Source organism: Moschus berezovskii, chromosome 10 (assembly GCF_049115385.1).
Source record: "Moschus berezovskii isolate FMDL1 chromosome 10, NW_MosBer_1.0, whole genome shotgun sequence".
NCBI lineage: Eukaryota > Metazoa > Chordata > Mammalia > Artiodactyla > Moschidae > Moschus > Moschus berezovskii.
This window is the reverse complement of record NC_142469.1, coordinates 81,442,760-81,458,110: the sequence shown is the minus strand read 5'-3', so window position 1 is coordinate 81,458,110 and position 15,351 is coordinate 81,442,760. Positions and strand designations below refer to the sequence as shown.

Here is a 15,351-nt window from a genome sequence, read left to right as displayed (position 1 = left end):
ACGAAGAGTATGACATGACTGAGCAACTAAAACAACACCACTCTATTCATATGAATGCGCTGCAGATGGCCTTCCCCTTTAAAACGCATTTCTTATGCAAAAGGACATTTTCTTATATAACCCATTTAGATTTTTTGGTACTACAGAACTTGATGTAGAAAAGATGAGAGAATCTGCCATTTCTTAATGACTCATTTAAGCAGCAATTTGACTAAAGGCAAAAAATGGCCTCTGAAGAATTATTACGCTAGATTTTAGAAGTATTTTCACATATTCACAGGAAAGCTGTAGGCTTATTCCAAGAACACAAGTATAGAAATAGATCTACCAGATCTGAAATACTTTAAGAAGTCAATGATCTGGAATTTTCTTTATCAACATCTTTCCTATTGCCTATAAAATAGTCATCCTGCCTGTCATTCTAAAAAGGCATGCATTCATAAGTTATTTATCAAGTGTTTTGAATAAAACATGGTTTGCACATGAAAAAGATATGTGAAAAGCACACAGTAGGTATGCAGTCCACTTGCCCTGCTGGTTCACATGTTAATAGAGGACACCCAAAAGGCTACAATACAGTATTTTTTTTCTCCAAAAAAGTCAAATTTATTATTTCACATCAATATTATGGAAGTTAAAGAGAACAATCAAGTTGTTTCATGGACAGGAAGGTGACTTATGAATTCCCTTTCATTTCCAAACCTCATCAATCATTACATTTGTGAGGTAAATCAGTCAAATACTTGAAATCTAGATGAATTTTAAGATCTTCAATCTGTCCTGTTGAATATTCACAGTATTGACATAAATAAGTCCCTTCAGATAAATGTGAATTTAAATGTTTGCAATATTCTAGCATACTTGAGAAGCCTTTCCCACCGTCATCACAAACATGAGGAAAAATTTCACTGTGTTCAGTAGCAACATGTCTATTAACATTTGTATGACGTCTACTCCGAAACCCACACACTTGACAAAGAAGCTTTTACATTTGTCAAATGTGATTTTGCTTAAGAGGCTATATTGTTCATATTCTCCATTGTCATACTTATCACTTAACTCAATTTACATGCATGCTTGTTTACCACATGGCTTTGGGCTCCAAAATCACTGCGGATGCTGATTGCAGCCATGAAATTAAAAGACGCTTACTCCTTGGAAGGAAAGTTATGACCAACCTAGATAGTATATTAAAAAGCAGAGCATACTTTGCCAACCAAGGTCCGTCTAGTCAAGGCAATGGTTTTTCCCGTGGTCATGTATGGATGTGAGAGTTGGACTGTGAAGAGAGCTGATCGCCGAAGAATCGATGCTTTTGAACTATGGTGTTGGAGAAGACTCTTCAGAGTCCCTTGTACTGCAAGGAGATCCAACCAGTCCATTCTAAAGGAGATCAATCCTGGGTGTTCATTGGAAGGACTGATGCTAAAGCTGAAGCTGCAATATTTTGTCCACCTCATGCGACGAGTTGAGTCACTGGAAAAGACTGATGCTGGGAAAGGTTGGGGGTGGGAGGAGAAGGGGATGACCGAGAATGAGATGGATGGATGGCATCACCGACTCTGTGGACATAAGTTTGAGTGAATTCCAGGAGTTGGTGATGGACAGGGAGTCCTGGTGTGCTGTGATTCATGGGGTCGCGGAGAGTCGGACACGACTGAGCGACTGAACTGATGCAAGTCTTCTGGATCATTCATGTTTACAGAACTGACAGAAGTACTGTTCATTGCAGCTGCTCCTGGAAATGTAGGTAGAGTTTACTGTTTGAGGAGAATCGTATGTCACATTGTTCACACCAATAAAGGTGATCACTAAAATGGGTGTCTGTAATGTGCTGGCTGAAGTTCTCAAAATTACTGTCTTATAATCACAGTATTTATAAATGTAGGGATCCTCTTCATGCAGTTTGGCATGTTTGATTAGAAGTATGCTGGTAGAGAAACTCTCTGCGTACTCGACACATGTTTGAATCAGTACGCTTGTGCTTCAAGATCATATGCCTGCTTTAAATCAGAAAAAAATATTTGCTGTTGAACTTACAAAGTTCACATTTATAGAGGCCACTGTTGCTAGCTCTCAGTAAAGGCCACTTCTTCTGGGCAGTCACATTCAAAGCTTGGCTCTTGTCAACAATTTTGCAAAGTTTAGCTGGTGGTTCTTCATCAGTTTGGTCTTAGAGTCTCTCAGAGGAATTGTTTCCTGTCTCTACATCATAGTCTTCAGAAATTGCATGCACTTCTGCAGCAGTTGGAACACCTTCAGCAGTCTGAACGTCTATGGGGCTCTCCTCTTGGGTTTGCTGGTGGACTGATTCAAGGGAGCACAGCCTTTCATCACAAATTTCAATATCAGCAAATTTTTCTGTAGGAAAGGCAGTGTGGTCTAGAAGTCTAAGTACAGGACTGGGAACCAGGTAGTTTTAATTTCTGTTTCTGGCCTAGATTCCATCTGTAAATTTTGGCAATTCATTTGACATCTCTGTATCATAATCAAAGATTTTGTTGTCAAAATATTTTAAGTCTGGTTGTCTCACAGAACAAACACTGTAACAGTGATCAGAAAAAATTCCATTCAATCCATCTGCAATTCTGCTTATTCCAGAGGAATCTGAATAATGAGAAGGATGTAAAGTCTTCCTTTTTCTTTTTTTAGGATATTAATTCATATCTTTTTAATTTGGTATAATTCATAATACTGGAGTGAGGAAAACTGATTTACGGGGAAATTTTCACAGATGGTGAAATATGCCAGTCCCCGGGGCCGCCCGGCCAGCCCAGGCGCAGCTGTGAGGCAGCGGCCAAGAGGCCCGAGCGCAGTGGAAGGGTGGCCCCGCTCAGGTTGATGCTCCACGGGGCCCTATAATACAGCATTTTAAAGAACATCAAGGTTTTTTTTTTAAGAACTTCTAGCATTTTCCAGCTAGGAAGAATTCAAGTCCTAAACAAACGCAAGGTAATAAAACAGACATCATACTGACTGAAAAAGGTTGGTCTCAGAAAAAGAAAGCAGACTGTTCAAATTGTGTATGCACACATGTTTATGGAATCAGGCTTATTGGGTCCCTCAGGTAGGCTGGTCCACAAGACTGGATTTAAAGGTGGGGGTGGGGAAGACTGGGCTTCCTAGGTGGCACCAGTGGTAAAGAACTCACCTGCCAATGCAGGAGACATAAAAGACATGGATTCGATCCCTGGGTTGGGAAGATCCCCCCTGGAGGAGGGGATGGCAACCCACTCCAGTATTCCTGCCTGGAGAATCCCATGGACAGAGGAGCCTGGTAGGCTACAGTCCATAGGGTTGCAAGGAGACACGACTTAGCATGCACACATGTGGGGAGGACTTACGCATCTATATTATAGCTAGTTGGTGCTGCAGGACACTGCTTTTTAAAATATTTTTATTTATTTTTTGGCTGCGCCAGGTCTTAGTTGCAGCATGTGAACTGTCTTAGCTGCAGCGTGTGGGATCTAGTTCCCTGACCAGGAAGCAAACCCGGGGCCCCTGCATTGGGAACGTGGAGACTCAGCCACTGGACCACCAGGGAAGTCTCATATTGGCCACTGCTTTTTAAAATATTTTGCTCGCCAGTGGCTTGGGATGAGGAAAGTGGGTGAGACACTGGAGGTGGACACAAAGATGCACACCTAGCATGAGTAGTGAGATATGATCAGTTGAAGGAAAAGGTGGCAAACAAGGAAGAGCCATTGTTGGAAGAAGGCAAAGGAGCAGAAAAAGCTTTTTGGAAAGTAAGCAAAGAGACACTAAGAGTTAAAAACGGCAAGGAGAGATAGACACTAAATTTTGGTATAAACATAGGGATCAATTTAGCGGATATAGCAGTATGTATGTTGGGCTACACCCCACTACCGAAGTCCAGCTTCTGTTGAGACCAGGGATACCCTCAGGATGAGCGGCGTTGGTGAGAAAAGAAAGAAAACAAAGCAAGTCGAGTCTTGGTTGCATGCTGAATCAAGACTATTTTATTTTTTTACATCAGTGTTTATATACCCTAAACTAGTACAGTTCTAAAGGTGGGCAGTGAACAAAGTCAGCTTAACATTACGTCAGTTTGCCCTTTACAAAACCAGAATGCTTTCGCATACTTCTCTGTTTACTAGAGTCTCTTTTTTATAGTAGATATTAATACATTATCTTCTGGCCTTGAGGCCTATTAACATCTCATGACCTTTTCTTACATGCTAGGTGAATGCAAAGCTGTGTTTTGTAAGCTATTCTTATTTTTCTACTTGCCTTGAGCTAAACAGAAAACAGAAAAGTTATAATCTCATAGGGTAAATAAAGGTTCAGTAGGTTGCAGCATATTAGAAATTTAACACAGTGGTCACACACAGACTCTGGGGCTCCGGTGAGGCAGCCTCTGCCTCACATTCCGGGTTAAATATTACGATTGTCTTATGGTTTCTACACTAGGGCTAAACTCTTATTATTCTAAATTCCAACTATAGTAACAATAATTTCTACATCAAGAGCAAAAACACAGCTAGCAAACATGGATTCAGTAACAACTTCTAGAATAATATTTTTTATATTCTCTAATAGGGCTTCTTCACCCCTCAAAGGGCTCTATCTATTAGGGATTTTTGTGTGATCAGGTTCTTTATGCTATTTATGATTAAGGTGTTGTGAGCAGTCATGTGCGTCAGTGCCAAGGGCATAAACAAGTTGATTTTATTTGGAAAGAGATCGGGGAAGGCCTTCTGCCTGTGTCACAGAAATTAAGGAGCAGTCAGGAAGATAAGCATCAGAAAGACAGATAGCATCTTTAAGGTGAGCGCCGGGGCAGCTTTTTGAAATCCCTGAAGTCCTGATCTGCCTTGCTTGTCAGGTCTTCTCCTCATGACCTTGTCATGGGTGGGATCTCGCGTGCTGGCTCCCGGCACCCCACAGCTCTGCAACTTTTGTAGTTGCCCAGCCTTGAGACTGAAAAAGAACCCAGAGATAGCGAGAGACATCAAAGGCTTAATAGATGGGCGATCTTACATACCTCAAGTAGGTCCTGGAGAATCCATATGCAACAGACTCTGGGCAAGACATGGAAGCAGTCTTCGCTACCTGGAGGGAAAAGAAGGTTACTATTTATACCGAGAATTGACATCAGATTGGCTCATCAGCTACCAGGGAACCAGCAGCTGAGGTACCTCCCTCATTACCCCTTCGGTTAATGACCATCACAAGAGTAGATACTGCCTTTTAATAAATTAGCAGGTGGAGTCCTTCTGGCCTAAGGGGCAAGCACATTTATGAGAACACGGCACAGGTGAAGCAGGGACTGGTTAAGCAGGGGGCTCAAAGAGCAAGAGACTAGCCATCTGGTGTGGCCCAATCATATACTCCTTCCCTACCTACCCCGAATGACCCTTACAGTCATAGGGGTCCTATGGGGGTTCTGATGACACACACAGCTTGTTCTAGACTCCATACACTGTGTTTTTTTTGCATTGCCTGAGGACTCAGGCAGGCCTTTTGTAATATCTTCCACCTGTTGTAATGCATTGCAGATGACACAGGGAACAATGGCTATTATCACACTATATCACTGCTTGCCCCCTTCTGTAGCTAAAGTCAGAAGCCCAAGGTACTCTTACTATTTTACCATTGCCACAGGTCCCAACCAAGCCGTCCTGGGTAACTGAACAAGTTCAATTCACAAACCTGCTCCAAAGTCCATGTCCCTAAAGCCTATGTCTGTAATTGTTTAGGGGTGATCGGTTGGGTGTATGCTTGTCTTTTGTAGCTAACCCAGGTCCTTGTACTTTGTCTATATGACGCCTACCCCGTACAATGAGATGAACCATGAGGATGGGGCTGCTGCTTTTAAACTGGGAAAAGACTGAGGTTAACAGAATATCATCAATATAATGGAAGAGAAAGCTATCTCTCCCAGTAGACACCTGTCACAGGTCCCCACATGCTAGTGGATGGCCACCTTGGCATCACCCCTGCAGCCTTTTGTTCCCCATCCTTATGTCCTTATTTCCTGGTGCCTTGGCGTTCCCCAGGAGTTTCCTCAGCCTCTTGGCTGGCTCGGCAATTGGGCTACACCCCTCAGGCCTGCAAGCTTTGCAGTTGCCCAACCTCAAGACTGAAGAAAGAGCTCAGAGACAGTGACCCAGATATAAATGGCTTCATAGGTCGGGAATCATACCCATCTGAAGCAAGGTCCTGGAGTGACACACTACTACGTGCAGCAGACAGCAAGCAGGGCACGGCAGCCATCTTTGCCACAGCGGGTGTTGGGGGAGGAGCCTACCATTTATAGAGGGAACTGACGTCAGCTATTGGCTCAGCAACCAGGGAAACCAACAACTGAGGCATTTCCCTCATTGCTCCTTGGGTTAAAGAGCATCAGGAGATGTTTTCCTTTAATAAACTAGCAGGTGGAGCCATTCTGGCCTTAGACACAGGGGGCAAGCACATTCATGTGAGTAGGGTATAGGTAAAGCAAGGGCTCAAAGAACAAGAGAACCGCCATCTTGAATGGTCTGTCTATACAGTATATAACTAAGGTCCCTGCACTGCAGGCTGTCCTTGACTGACAGAGAAGCCCTGAGAGTGGAGGGTTTTGATGACTTCCAAGACTCAAGAGTTAGAGTAGAGAGGAGATGGCAGGTAGTCAGATTTCAGTTCAATCTTTCCACCAGAAACGGCTACAGCCAATCATCCCTCTCTGCCTCAAATTACCTAGATGCATATACAACTGCCTCCGCAAATACTAATCTTTCTCCATTATCCAGATTCACCATATTTCTATTAGCATGACTTTTATCCTATCTGTGAAATAATGTGCTCAGTCACTCAGTCTTGTCTGACTCTTTGCGACCCCGTGGACTGTAGCCCGCTTGGCTCCTCAGTCCGTGAGAATTTCCCAGCAAGAATACTGGTGTGGGTTGCCATTTCCTACTCCAAGTGATCTGTGAAATAATAGCCTGAGTCTATTGTAAAGCAGCATTTGATTCTCTCTTGATCTTATTTATAATATAGGACAATTTAATCAACCAGGAATGGGTCTATTACAATAGTTCTCAAACTCGAGTGTACATTACAGTCACCTGGAGGGTTTGTTAAACCACAGCTTGCTGGACCTCATCCCAGAATTTCTAATCCAGTGGTTCTGTGGAAGGAACAGAATTTGCATGTCTAATAAGTCCCTGGGTGAGGCTGCTGCTGTTTCCAGAATCACTTCTCTGTTATAGTCACCTGGGATGAATGATGATTCCAGCTGTTCCTCCACCACCATGCTTCTCTTTGATAAAAAGAAAAGGAAAGAGCATCTCAGTTCACATTGATAAAAAAAAAAGTTACATTCAAAATGTTGTACAACTGATTGCAACTCACCAGCGTGCTGACACCAGGCTTGAGAACAACTTTAAACTATTGACCAAAGGAAGGATCTGGATTACTTACCACAGAGGCAAAATGCTGTCAGCTGGGCAGAATGCCAGGTTTAGTATCTTTCTAAGAGTCAGTTAGATCCTTTTGAAGAGGAGTTCTTGAATATTAAATGTTTCTTTAAATAGAATTATGACAAGCACTCACTCATTCCTGTATTTTTTTCTGATTGATGCAATGGCAAAGCCTATTTTAATGATATGATTTTATAAGTTATTTGGCGTCAAGTCACTTGTGTTTGATGAGATAATTCATTTCTTATTCTTGTCATATGCATAATACTTAATTTCTTCATCCAAGGAAAAACTGATCAACAAATATTTGTTCAATGAATATTCAACATCATAAAACTGAGTATAATTCTTGTGTTGTCCTGTTGGCTGCATAAGGATAACAAACACGGTGCTTGTTAAGGTGAGGGTCACAAAGGGAGAGATGTTCAGAAGAAAGATGTAGGGGCAGACGTATTGTTTTACCAAGGAACTCTCATGCAATGAGCCTCTGCCCATGACAGTAGATTATGTAGATTACTGTCTGCACAACTGGGGGTTGTGCAACTGGGGGTCACAGTACACAGTCATTGCACACAGTACAGTACAATGTGCAACTGGGGGTCACATGGGACTGGGACCCAGCCTGCATTCTGTTCATCTGCTCATCAAGCCACATACCTGAGCATGGGGCTGCCACTGTCCAAGGAAAGAATAGGTATGTCTAATCTCAAAGACGCATGCTCAGTTGCTCAGCCACGTCTGAATTGCTGTGAAACTTTGGATGATAGCCCATCAGGCTCCTCTGTCCATGGGATTTTCCAGGCAAGAATACTGGAGTGGGTTGCCATTTCCTCTTCCAGGAGATCTTCCAGACCCAGGGGTTGAATCTGAGTCTCCTGTGTCTTCAGCATTTTAGGCAGATTCTTTACCTGCTGAGCCATCAGGGAAGCTCCCAATACACATTAGCTGTTGGCAGTCCAGTTTCCCTGTGTCTGGATTTTTCTCCAGCGGTCATTAATTAGTCATTGGTCATCTTGAAAATGTTGGTGGGTACAAAGCGTTACTAATTGTTTCACATGAACACTTCATACATGGAACCCCATGGTGGACCTCCAAGAATTCTTTCTTGCCACGCCCCCATCAGCAGATGATTGGACTCTTTTCTATGAATACTGATGGACAGCTTTATTTTGTGGATTTAGGGATTCTGGGAAGGCCTGATAAATGATCCCCAGAGGAATCTTACCCTATTTAACAACTAGAGCTTGACATTCCAATTTAATTTGATCGTCTTAGCTCAAGGCATGTTGAAATGAAACAAGTAATTAAGAATTATTCTGCTGTCAGTGTATTGCTTTTAGTACCCTGTGGTTATGTATGTCACAGTACTGAGCAGAAGACATTATAGATTTACTTGGCTGAGGCATTTCCCTTATCCTAGGCTCTCTGGGTCTTGTCTCAGTTTTGGTCATCTCATTTTCGCCAGCACTTCCTACAGTCTCTGTTACATAGTAGGCCCTCAGCAGATGTTTACGGAATAAATGAATCACCAACAATCCTATCACATCCTTGTTCAGTTAATTCAGAAAAATTAAGATTCTATATTCATAACCTCAAAAATTTATTTTTAAGGTACACTATCACGGACTCGGGAATACCAGACCACCTGACCTGCCTCTTGAGAAACCTGTATGTAGGTCAGGAAGCAACAGTCAGAACTGTACATGGAATGACAGACTGGTTCCAAATAGGAAAAGGAGTGCGTCAAGGCTCTATATTGTCACCTTGCTTATTTAACTTATATGCAGAGTACATCATGAGGAATGCTGGGCTGGAAGAAGCACAAGCTGGAATCAAGATTGCTGGGAGAAATATCAATAATCTCAGATATGCAGATGACACTACCCTTATGGCAGAAAGTGAAGAGGAACTCAAAAGCCTCTTGATGAAAGTGAAAGAGGAGAGTGAAAAGGTTGGCTTGAAGCTCAACATTCAGAAAACAAAGATTATGGCATCTGGTCCCATCACTTCATGGGAAATAGATGGAAAAACAGTGGAAACAGTGTCAGACTTTATTTTTGTGGGCTCCAAAATCACTGCAGATGCTGATTGCAGCCATGAAATTAAAAGATGCTTACTCCTTAGAAGGAAAGTTATGACCAACCTTGATAATATATTGAAAAGCAGAGACATTACTTTGCCAACCAAGGTCCGTCTAGTCAAGGCTATGGTTTTTCCCGTGGTCATGTATGGATGTGAGAGTTGGACTGTGAAGAAAGCTGATCACCGAAGAATTGATGCTTTTGAACTGTGGTGTTGGAGAAGACTCTTGAGAGTCCCTTGTACCGCAAGGAGATCCAACCAGTCCATTCTAAAGGAGATCAATCCTGGGTGTTCATTGGAAGGACTGATGCTAAAGCTGAAGCTGCAATACTTTGTCCACCTCATGCGATGAGTTGACTCACTGGAAAAGACTCTGATGCTGGGAAAGGTTGAGGGCGGGAGGAGAAGGGGACGACCGAGAATGAGATGGCTGGATGGTATCACCGACTCTGTGGACATGAGTTTGAGTGAACTCCGGCAGTTGGTGATGGATAGGGAGGCCTGGCGTGCTGTGATTCATGGGGTCGCGGAGAGTCGGACACGACTGAGCGACTGAACTGAACTGAACTGAAAGAAGATTTTGATTTCTTATTTTCTGATCTAGATAGTAAACCGAAATTAGTTCTTCACATCTTTAGATTTACAGATGTCTTATCATTTGGAATAAAAATCACTTCACAGAAAATGGTTTGTCATTACCATCTGATTCTTTCATTTGATTCTGTGTTCAATTCTCAAATGAGCTTTAAGGGTCTATTCTAGTACATACTATTTTCATTGCTTTTCTTCATATTTTGGGGATTTGCTCTGGCACTATCCATTAGAGCATATCCTCCTATTACATGGAGCAATGGCTAGCAAATGGCTGTTCACCAAGAACTACATTTCCCAGCCCCCACTGGGTCAACTTGTGGTCATGTGACTATTCCACACCAATAAAATGTGATCAGAAATGATGTCTTCTTCTGGGCGAATATAAAAAAGCATACTTCCTCCATACTCCTTTCTCCTTTTGCTGGTTGTCATAGAGCAATAATGAGGCTTGTAATCTTTACTGTACTAGGGATTCCTTTGTAAAAGCCTCTGAATCCCTTTGCAGAATGTTTGTTAAATTATACAAATCTAGAATTATAAAGGAAACAAATAAAATATTATTAAATAAAATTATATTATTAAAATTAAAATTATAAAATTATATTATATATAATTATATTTTATATATATTGTAATTTTATAATTATAAATTTAAAATTATATTAAATAAAATTATTTATATTAAATAAAATTATCAGACTATTTTGAAAATCAGTAATATATCTGAGTATATTCATTATCTATCACTATGTAACAAATTACCATAAAACAAAATTTTTTTCATGGTTTCTGTGGGTCAGGAGAAGTTTAACTGGGCAGTTCTGGTCCAGAGTCTTTCAAAAGGCTACATTCAAGGTGACAATTAGAAATGCAATCATCTGGAAGCTTGAGTGGGGAAAGATCCACTGCTAAGCTTGCTCAAACGGCTGTGGGCAGGTTTCAGTCCTTTGTCACATCCATCCCTCCACAGAGTTCTCATGTCATGGCAGCATGACCTTCCCAAGAGCAAGTGCTCAAAGAAAGGGCACAGAATCCATTGAAATGTTATAGCCTAATCTCAGAAATGACATAGAATCACTTTTAGCAGACTCTATTCATTAGAAGAGTATTACACAAAGGTGTGAATGCTAGGAAACTGGGGGCCATGCAAAAGCCTGCATACCACAATGAATTTTTTGTTTTTGTTTTGTATTAAGATACAAGATCTAGAGGAAAGTCTAATAACCACTGTAATTTTGAAAGTGTGTTGACTATAAGTGATTCTTTGAAAGTTTGGCAACAACAGTGATGATAAAAAAAAATCTGTCATTTGTTACAAAGATGCTGCTGCTGCTGCTGCTGCTAAGTCACTTCAGTTGTGTCTGACTCTGTGTGACCCCAATGACGGAAGCCCACCAGGCTCCCCCGTCCCTGGGATTCTCCAGGCAAGAACACTGGAGTGGGTTGCCATTTCCTTCTCCAATGTGTGAAAGTGAAAAGTGAAAGTGAAGTCGCTCAGTCGTGTGTGACCCATAGCGACCCCACGGACTGCAGCCTACCAGGCTCCTCCATCCATGGGATTTTCTAGGCAAGAGTACTGGAGTGGCTTGCCATTGCCTTCTCCATACAAAGATGCAAGTACTGCTAATACTTTCTGTGGTTCTTGCCTATATTCATAGTTAAAGGAAACGACAAATTTTGGTTTGAAGTTAACAGTGATGTAACTTTTCCCATGCAAATATATGGGCCGCCCTGAATTCTATCCATGAATCCTTTGGAGGTTAGCAGACTCTTGAATTCTAGCCAAGGGCCCTATGAGATTAGAGTGCCACAGATAGCTTAGTACCCCAAATCACTACTTGAGGAAATAGTTATCAAACCATTACAATTGCCTTGATCTTTTGAGAGAGAGAAAGCCTCTATTGTGCATGAGCCATTATATATTTTAGAGTCTATTTGTTATTAATACTATTTGTTGTTTAGTCTCTAAGTTTTGTCCAACTCTTTTGCGACCCTGTGGACTGTAGTCCACCAGGGTCCTCTGTCACAGGGTTTCCCAGGCAAGAATCTGGAGTGGGTTGCCATTTCCATCTCCAGGGGATCTTCCAAATCCAGGGATCAAACCTGTGTCTCCTGCATTGACAGACGGATTCTTTACCAATGAGCCATTCTCTCTCTTTAGTCGCTCAGTAGTGTCTGACTCTTTGCCATGGACTATATAGCCCGCTAGGCTCCTCTGTCCATAGGATCCTCCAGGCAAGAATACTGGAGTGGGTTGCCATTTCCTTCTCCAGGGGATCTTTCCGACCCAGGAATCAAACCTGGGTCTCCTGCATTGCAGGCAGATTCTTTACTGACTGAGCTGAGGGAAGCCCCTGTGAGCCATTAGGGAAGTCCATTTGTTACTATAGCCTATCCTATAATCCCTAATACATTTGCCAATTAATTACAATATTATTTCTACTTTATTTTGTCCTTCAACATACACTTTTGAGTAAAATTTTAACTTAACTTTGTGTTAAATTCCATAAATTTATCTGCTATTGTAGAGCATTCATCTCATTCCACTATCATCTAATTCACTAACTTAGTATGTACATGTAATAAAGACATGTAGAGACTAAGTTATATTATTCCAGTGACTTTTATTTTTTTCCTCCAGTTTTCAGTTTTATACACCAGATGGTTGCCAGCTGGATCCCTATGAATAAATTGTAAAAAATCAATAATAATCAATATTTTCATGACTCATGCTCCTAAAAGATATTTAAGCATGTTAATGAACTTGTTTTCAAACAATGAGCATCGCATCACAGGGACAACAGATCATCCCATATACCAGCGGCAGAAATAACTCCCTGGGATAAGTAACGGAGACTGAATGACTGAATGTATCCAGGTAAAGCTCCTGGATGGTTTGTGTTAAAAGAAATTAACCTAGTTATAGTACAAGGTTGAAGGGGTTTTGTTGTCATGGACATTAAAAAAATCTTTATTACACTAAGAAAACTAAGAAACAAAGTCAGGTCTGTGATTTTACAATTCTTTCTAAAATTGAATTTTAAAAATGATCCAGTGGTGTTAATTTCAACCTAACTAGCCAGAACCTAGTATGACAAAATGAATTTTGAAAATAATTGTCTTGCAAAAGATCAAGCCATTTTTAGGCATATATATTTTCCAGTGGTCATGTATGGATGTGAGAGTTGGACTGTGAAGAAAGCTGATTGCCAAAGAATTGATGCTTTTGAACTGTGGTGCTGGAGAAGACTCTTGAGAGTCCCTTGGACTGCAAGGAGATCCAACCAGTCCATTCTAAAGGAGATCAGTCCTGGGTGTTCATTGGAAGGACTGATGCTAAAGCTGAAACTCCAGTACTTTGGCCACCTCATTGGAAGAGTTGACTCACTGGAAAAGACTCTGATGCTGGGAGGGATTGGGGGCAAGAGGAGAAGAGGACGACAGAGGATGAGATGGCTGGATGGCATCACTGACTTGATGGACATGAGTTTGAGTGAACTCCGGGAGCTGGTGATGGACAGGGAGGCCTGGCGTGCTGTGGTTCATGGGGTCGCAAAGAGTCGGACACGACTGAGCGACTGAACTGAACTGATCATGGTTGGTTGGAATTCAGTATAAAGATTTCTTTTAAATGAAAGCAAACCATGTAACATTTATAGTTTTCTCACTGAACTATATAGTACTCCTCCCTTCACTGTTCAAGAGAAGATTAATTAAGCAAATAATGTTGTGCACTATAGAGCACACCAGAAAACAAAAACAAACAACAATTCTCTCTGGAAGGAAATATCCCTCTAGCAGTAATTTAGAACTAGATTGATCAAAATGGTGATTTACTAATGAATATTTCATTTTCCTCTATTAGAGTATAATTTTGACCATGATTTATAAGAACCACATACAAAAAAATCTTTTCTTAGTTCTTAGCTCCTCATTATCTTATGCAATCTAAGTAAAACTAAATGGTCTAAATTGAAGACAAACTTGTATTATAATAGCAGTGCTTATTGTAAAAGTTTTAGAATATACAGAAAAGCTTGCCGCAACTAGAGAAAGCCCATGCACAGCAATGAAGACCCAGTGAAGCCAAAAATACATAAATAAAATAAATTAAAAAAGAAAAAATGTTGTGCTACATTAGTTACACTAGTTACAGAATGATTATATATATATATTCTCATATAATTTTATTAGTTTATTATAAAATTCTAATGCAGTTTTCTTTATGAAAAGCTATAGGATGGAGTTAAACTGTTGGGTCTCTGATAATGTTTGTAGAACATCTAAAGTAACACTCAGGGTAAAATTATTATGACCCTGTATTAGATTATATAACTTATATTGGAAAGAGTAAGCCATCTGCAAAGATGGCCAGAAGTTTTCTTAAGACTTGGATTTATCTCACAACTCCCAGTAACTTTAAAACCTAGATGAATATTTATTCCCCTTACATTTATTCTTTACTTCCTTTCAGCTTCATGGGGCAAAAATCAGGTATTTTCTTAAACAAAGCATAGCCTAAGATTTGGAGGAAGAGAAGATTCAGGTGTGGCACTGATAATTTATTTTCTGTCTTGATGAAAAATGTGCTGAATAACAGAATAAAATATGGCATCACAATTCATCTAGTTGATTTTATCTACTTTTCAAAATTCAATCATTTTTTTGACATTGACACAATCATTTATCTCTGAAAATTTGGAGGGCATATGCCTTTCCTGCAGGCAATTTATGTATTTTTAACTGAGCCATCTTCTCAGAGATATTATTTAATTCTGCTTCCTCTTCCACACCTGTCATCCCATTGTGTACACCCTTAGTGTCTCATTTTTCTAATGCTTTAAACATTTAATTTCCAGTTAATATGTACCTTAAATTCATCCTTGAGCTGTCTAGGCTTGAATGCAGATATCATTACCCTATAGTCCCCTTGACACAATGAATTCACAATTTCTGTGCTTTTTGTTACCCATTCCCTCTTGGCTTTTCTCAAGGCACTAATAAATATACCAGCCTGAAACCCTCAAATAGATTTTCATTTCACATTTATCCTTTTGCACAGCCTGGTGCAGCATATAACTGTGGCCCAGATCTGGGAACTACTTAGCCTCCCCTAATGCTAGTAGTTTTGTGATACATGTGATGCGTGGTCCATGTTAGAGTTAGAGCTGGATAATTCCAACAATGTCATTGCTGAGAAAGTACAGCAGGGCAGGGAGAAGTGATAATGTTATTACTTATCTTGTGCTTT

General features: G+C 40.7%; 1 pseudogene; it reads right to left on the bottom strand.

Moving 5' to 3' along the window:
* Window positions 1–647: 647 nt before the first annotated feature.
* On the bottom strand, window positions 648–2,665 carry LOC129561060 (zinc finger protein 639-like; annotated as a pseudogene).
* Between the last annotated feature and the right edge of the window lie 12,686 nt (window positions 2,666–15,351).